The sequence below is a fragment of the Rhinopithecus bieti genome, unplaced genomic scaffold (assembly GCF_001698545.2).
Source record: "Rhinopithecus bieti isolate Rb0 unplaced genomic scaffold, ASM169854v2 scaffold_79718, whole genome shotgun sequence".
Taxonomy (NCBI): Eukaryota; Metazoa; Chordata; class Mammalia; order Primates; family Cercopithecidae; genus Rhinopithecus; species Rhinopithecus bieti.
In genome coordinates this window covers 34,678-41,379 of record NW_016829352.1, presented here as the reverse complement: position 1 = coordinate 41,379, position 6,702 = coordinate 34,678, and positions in this window count along the sequence as shown.

Genomic DNA, 6,702 nt, shown 5'->3' with positions numbered 1-6,702 from the left:
GTCACTGCTTTTGGTGCTGCCTGTTGTGGAAGCAGTAGAAGCCGGTGATGCAATTGCCCTTTTGTTAGGTGTGGTTCTCAGCATTACAGGCATTTGTGCCTGCTTGGGGGTATATGCACGAAAAAGAAATGGACGAATGTGATTTTGAAAGGCCTACTGAGTCAAACCTTACCTTGAAAACCTTTGTGCTATAGAGGCTAACCTGAGCTCTGGTGTGTGAAAGGTTCCAAGAATCAGTAAATAAGGGAGTTTCACATTTTTCATTGTTTCCATGAAATGGGAACAAACATACATTTTTAAATTGAAAAAAAATGTTTTCTTTATAAACAAATAATGCAAAGAAAAATGCAGCCTATAAATTTGCCTGTTAGAAAGGAGCGCTCAAAGAAGTTAAAATGGCTGAATTTACATAAGTAATATTTCATAATCTTAGAATTCTCTCAAAGCATGTGAAATAGGAAGAAGTTCTTGCCCAGAATCTTAGGAAATCACCACTGTTCGGTTATAATCACTGCCTCCTGAATCGTTGAGGAATCTTTTCTTTTTTTTTTTTTTTTTTTTTTTTTTTTTGAGACGGAGTCTTGCTGTGTCGCCCAGGCTGGAGTGCAGTGGCCGGATCTCAGCTCACTGCAAGCTCCGCCTCCCGAGTTTATCCCATTCTCCTGCCTCAGCCTCCTGAGTAGCTGGGACTACAGGCGCCCACCACCTCGCCCGGCTAGTTTTTTGTATTTTTTAGTAGAGACAGGGTTTCACCGTGTTAGCCAGGATGGTCTCGATCTCCTGACCTCGTGATCCGCCCGTCTCGGCCTCCCAAAGTGCTGGGATTACAGGCTTGAGCCACCGCACCTGGCCTCCCTTTTTTTTTTTTAATTAGATTGTTGTTTTGTTGTCTCCCAAGTTAATATTATATTTAGATATCAGAGAGTCAGCCAAAAAGGAAAACTTTTATCTCTGGGGAAAAAACATTTAGAAAACGTATTCAGTGTATCTAATACTGAAATGCAGAAAAAATTTAATGTTAAAAAAAAAACTATAAACATTGACGTGGAAGAGATTTAATGTTTTGAAAAAAACTTTATATTAACTGAGTAACATCCTCCTGATGAGAAGTACTATATTAAATATAAAGCCATTATGTTATAAAAAAAAAAAAAAAAAGAAACCAAGGGCAGTTTTTTTGTTGTTGTTTCTTGAGACAGGGGCTCACTGTAGCCTAGGCTGGAATGCAGTGGCACAGTCACAGCTCACTGTAGCCGCAACCTCCTGGGCTCAGGTGTTTCTCCTTCTCATCTCAGCCTCTTGAGTAACTGGGACTACAGGCACATGCCACCATGCCCAGCTAATATTTTTGTATTTTTTATACAGATGGGGTTTTGCCCAGGCTGGTCTTGAATTCATGGGCTCAAGTGATCTGTCTACCTCCGCCTCCCAAAGTGGGTAGGATTACAGGTGTCAGCCACTGTGCCCGGCCAATTTTTGTATTTTTATAATGAATGGCAGGAAAAACAACACATCAGCTACTTGGGATGCAACAGTTTTAGTCTTACTTGAAAGTTTGTTTCAGGCCTGGCACTATGGCTCATACCTGTAATCCCAGCACTTTGGGAGGCCGAGGATGGTGGATCATTTGAAGCCAGGAGTTTGAGACCAGCCTGGCCAACATGGCAAAACCCCATCTCTACTAAAAATACAAAAATTAGTAGGTTGTGGTGTTCCCAGCTACTTGGGAGACTGAGGCATGAGAATTGCTTGAACTCAGGAGGCAGAGGTTGCAGTGAGCCAAGATTGTACCAGTGCACTCCAGCGTTGGCCACAGAGTAAGACTGTCTAAAAACAAACAAACAGGCCAGGCGCGGTGGCTCACGCCTGTAATCCCAGCACTTTGGGAGACCGAGGCAGGTGGATCACGAGGTCAGGAGATCAAGAGCATGGCCAACATGGTGAAACCCTGTCTCTGCTAAAAATACAAAAACTAGCTGGGTGTGGTGGCATGTGCCTGTAATCCCAGCTACTCAGGAGGCTGAGGCAAGAGAATCGCTTGAACCAGGGAATTGGAGGTTGCAGTGAGCCGAGATTGCGCTACTGCACTCCAGCACGGAGACAGAGCGAGACTCAATCTCAAAGGTTTCTTTCAATCTGTTTAGTTAACATTTTTATTGTTCAGCTTCATCTTCTGAAGTCTTCTGCATACTTAGTTCAAAGAGAAGTGATTTACAACATAGGATCTGAAGAAACAAAAGTATTTTTGGTTCAAGTTGCTGCTCTATTTAAAAGAAGAATCCAAATAGCCACTCACCTGTAGTCTTAGTTACTTTGGAGGCGGAGGTGGGAGTATAGATCACTTGAGCCCAAGAGTTCCAGGCTGCAGTGAGCTTTGATCGTGCCACTGCACCCCAACCTGGGTGACAGAGTGAGACTCTGTTTCAAAATAACAATAATAGGCTGGGCATGGTGGCCCACACCTGTAATCCTAGCACTTTGGGAGGCTGAGGTGGGAGGCTCACTTGAGCCCAGGAGTTCCAGACCAGCCTGGGCATCATGGAGAGACCCCATCTCTACAAAAACGAAAATTAGTCAGGCATGGTGTTGCACACTTCTAGTTCCAATGACTTGAAAGGCTGAGGTGGGAGGATCACCTAAACCCAGGGAGGTTGAGGCTGCAGTAAGCTGTGATCATACCACTGCACTCCAGCCTGTGTGACAGAGTGAGAACCTGTCTCAATAATAATGATAATTATTAATAATAATAATAATAATATAAGGAGACTCAAAAGAAAACATGCAAATGCTTAACAGGTACATGAAAAACTGCTCAACACCACTAATCATCAGGGAAATGCAAATCAGAACTACAAGGAAGCTGGCGTGGTGGCTCACGCCTGTAATCCCAGCAGTTTAGGAGGCTGAGGTGGGCGGATCACCTGAGGTCAGGAGTTTGAGACCAGCCTTCTCAACATGGCAAAACTCCATCTCTACTAAAAATACAAAAATTAGTTGGGCATGGTGGTGCACGCATGTAATCCCAGCTACTCGGGAAGCTGAGGCAGGAGAATCGCTTGAACCCAGGAGGGGGAGGTTGCAGTGAGCTGAGGTTGTGCCACTGTACTCTAGCCTAGGCTGCAGAGCAAGACTCTGATTCAAAAACAAAAAACCACACAATGAGATATTATCTTACCTTAGTTAGAATGGCTGTTACTAAGAAGACAAAACACGACAGTTATTGGCAAAGATGCTAAGAGAAGGCAACTCTTGGTGCAGTGGCTCACGCCTATAATCCCAGCACTTTGGAAGGCTGAGGTGGGTGGATCACCTGAGGTCAGGAGTTCGAGACCAGCCTGACCAACATGGAGAAACCCCATCTCTACTAAAAATACAAAATTAGCCGGGAGTGGTGGCGCATGACTGTAATCCCAGCTACTCGGGAGGCTAAGGCAGAAGAATCGCTTGAACCCTAGTGGCGGAGTCTGTGGTGAGTCAAGATTGTGCCATTGCAACCTGGGCAACGAGTGAAACTCGTTCTCAAAAAAAAAAAGAAAGAGAGAGAGAAGGGAACTCCTACACACTGTTGGTGGGAATGTAAGTTAGTACAGCCACTATTGAAAACAATATGGAGATGTCTCAAAAAACCAAAAATAGAACTACCATGTGGGCCGGGCGGTTGCTCACACCTGTAATCCCAGCACTTTGGGAGGCCGAGGCTGGTGGATCACCAGAGGTCAGAAGTTCACGATCAGCTTGGCCAACATGGTAAAACCCCGTCTCTACTAAAAATACAAAATTTAGCCGGGCGCGGTGGCTCAAGCCTGTAATCCCAGCACTTTGGGAGGCCGAGACGGGTGGATCACGAGGTCAGGAGATCGAGACCATCCTAGCTAAAACAGTGAAACCCCGTCTCTACTAAAAAATACAAAAAACTAGCCGGGCGAGCTACTCAGGAGGCTGAGGCAGGAGAATGGCATGAACCTGGGAGGCAGAGCTTGCAGTGAGCTGAGATCCGGCCACTGCACTCCAGCCTGGGCCACAGAGCGAGACTCCATCTCAAAAAAAAAAAAAGAAATACAAAATTTAGCTGGGCCTGATGGAGGATGCCTGTAATCCCAGCTACTCAAGAGGCTGAGGCAGGAGAATCACTTGAACCTGGGAGGCAGAGGTTGCAGTGAGCTGAGACCGGGGCATTGCACTCCAACCTGGATAACATAAGCAAAACTCAGCCTCAAAAAAATGGCCGGGCACAGTGGCTCAAGCCTGTAATCCCAGCACTTTGGGAGGCCGAGACGAGCGGATCACGAGGTCAGGAGATCGAGACCATCCTGGCTAACACGGTGAAACCCCGTCTCTACTAAAAAAATACAAAAAAAAAAACTAGCCGGGCGAGGTGGCGGGCGCCTGTAGTCCCAGCTACTCCAGAGGCTGAGGCAGGAGAATGGCGTAAAAAACCCGGGAGGTGGAGTTTGCAGTGAGCTGAGATCCGGCCACTGCACTCCAGCCTGGGCGACAGAGCGAGACTCCGTCTCAAAAAAAAAAAAAAAAAAAAAAAAAAAAAAAAAAAAATACGATGTGATCCAGCAATCCCACTACCTGGAGTGTATCCAAAGGAAAAGAAATCAGTATATAAAAAAGATAACCTGCATCTCCGTGTTTACTGTAGAGCCATGTTTGCAATAGCAAATATATAGAATCAACCTAAGTGTTGATCAGTAGACAAATGAATAAAGAAAACATGATACATATACACAGTGGAATTCAGCCATAAAAAAATGAAATCATGTTTACAGCATGGATGGAACTGGAGGTCATTATGTTAAGTGAATAAGCCAAACACAGAAAGGCAGATATCACATGTCGTCACTTACATGTGGGAGCTAGAAAAGCTGATCTCACGGATGTGGAGAGTAGAATGATATCAGAGATTGGAAGGGTATATGTGGGTGGGAGAGGTGGATGAAGAGAAGTTGGGTAACGGGTACAAACATACACTTAGGAAGAAGGGATAACTTGTAATGTTCAATAGCAGAGTAGGGTGACTGTAGTTAACACAGCACTGTAAATTTCCATAGCTAGAAGAGAGGACTTGAAATTTTCCCAACACATAGAAATGTTAAATACTCAAGGTGATTGATACCTTAAATATCCTGACTTGATTACTGTACATTCTATATACGAAGCAAAGCAAAACATCACATGAACTCCATAAATATGTAAAAATTTTGTGTATCAATACATTAATTTTTTTTGTTTTCCTTTTCTTTTTTTTTTTTGAAACGGAGTCTTGCTCTGTTGCCCAGGCTGGAGTGCAGTGGCGCCATCTCGGCTCACTGCAACCTCTGCCTCCCAGGTTCAAGCCATTCTTGTGCCTCAGCCTCCTGAGTAGCTGGGACTATAGGCTTCCGACTCCACACCCAGCTAATTTTTGTATTTTTAGTACAGATGGGGTTTTGCCACGTTGGCTAGGCTGGTCTCGAACTCCTGACCTCAAGTGATCCTCCCACCTTGACCTCCCAAAGTGTTGGGATTACAGGCGTGAGCCATTGTGCCTGGCCCAATTTTTTTTTTTCTTTTTAGGACAGGGTCTCGCTCTGTCGCCCAGGTTGGAGTGCAGTGGCATGATCTTGCTCACTGCAACCTTTGCTTCCTGGGTTCAAGAAATTATTATGCCTCAGCCTCCTGAGTAGCTGGGACTACAGGTGGCACCACCAGACCTGGCCAATGTTTGTATTTTTAGTAGAGATTGGGTTTCACCATGTTGCCACACTGGTTTCTAACTTCTGGCCTCAAGCAATCTGCCCACCTCAGCCTCCCAAAATGCTGGATTACCGGTGTGAGCAACTGGGCCGGGCCTAAATTAAATATTTTCAAAATTTAAAAAATACTAATTTCTAAGGGTATATTTTTCCTTATTCAATTTCTACACGATTCACCACGTGGAGTGCAGTGAGGCAGTTCCAGAATTCAAAGTAATAATATAAGCATATTAATATTTAATTATTAACAATAATTAATTTATATATGCATATGAGATCAGCAGGATCTCAAAAAAAGTATTTCAGGTGAAAAACAGCAAGGATAGGCCAGAAAATACAAAGAAATCTTGACTGAAAAGTCAGCAATAAAGAACACCGTTGAATAAAAAGAAAGGCTTAATATACTAGGGCCGGCAGGGGAGCCAAGCAAGTAGATCCAGGGCCAGAATGACAGCAGGGACCTGGTAGGCCTTGCTTGTTATCTCCAGCAAGCAGCCCCATGCTTAGCAAACAGTATTCTGCATCCTGTGTGATTGCAGGTATATTCCAAATGTGGGGATGAAGGCAACTAATACTTATAGTCCAACGCCACTAGCCATGACGATGACCCATCTTGGCTGAAAAATAAAGACCTTAAATCTAGGAAGTAGAGGATACAACCCAGGACAGCAGGAAGGGGAGACCTCGTATGAGAAGAACTGAGGCCCAATCCAGTTTAGAGAGGAGACTGAAAGCTAAAGAAGGAAGGTTTCCCAGGAAAAAAAATTAGGATTCGAAAGTTGATGCTATCTTTGGTAATCTGGAACAACGTAAAGAAGTAGAAATGGCGGGGACGGGCGCGGTGGGTCACGCCCGTAGTCCCAGCACTTTGGGAGGCTCAGGTGGGAGGATCACCTGAGGTCGGGAGTTCGAGACCAGCCTGACCAACATGGAGAAACCCCCGTCTCTACTAAAAATACAA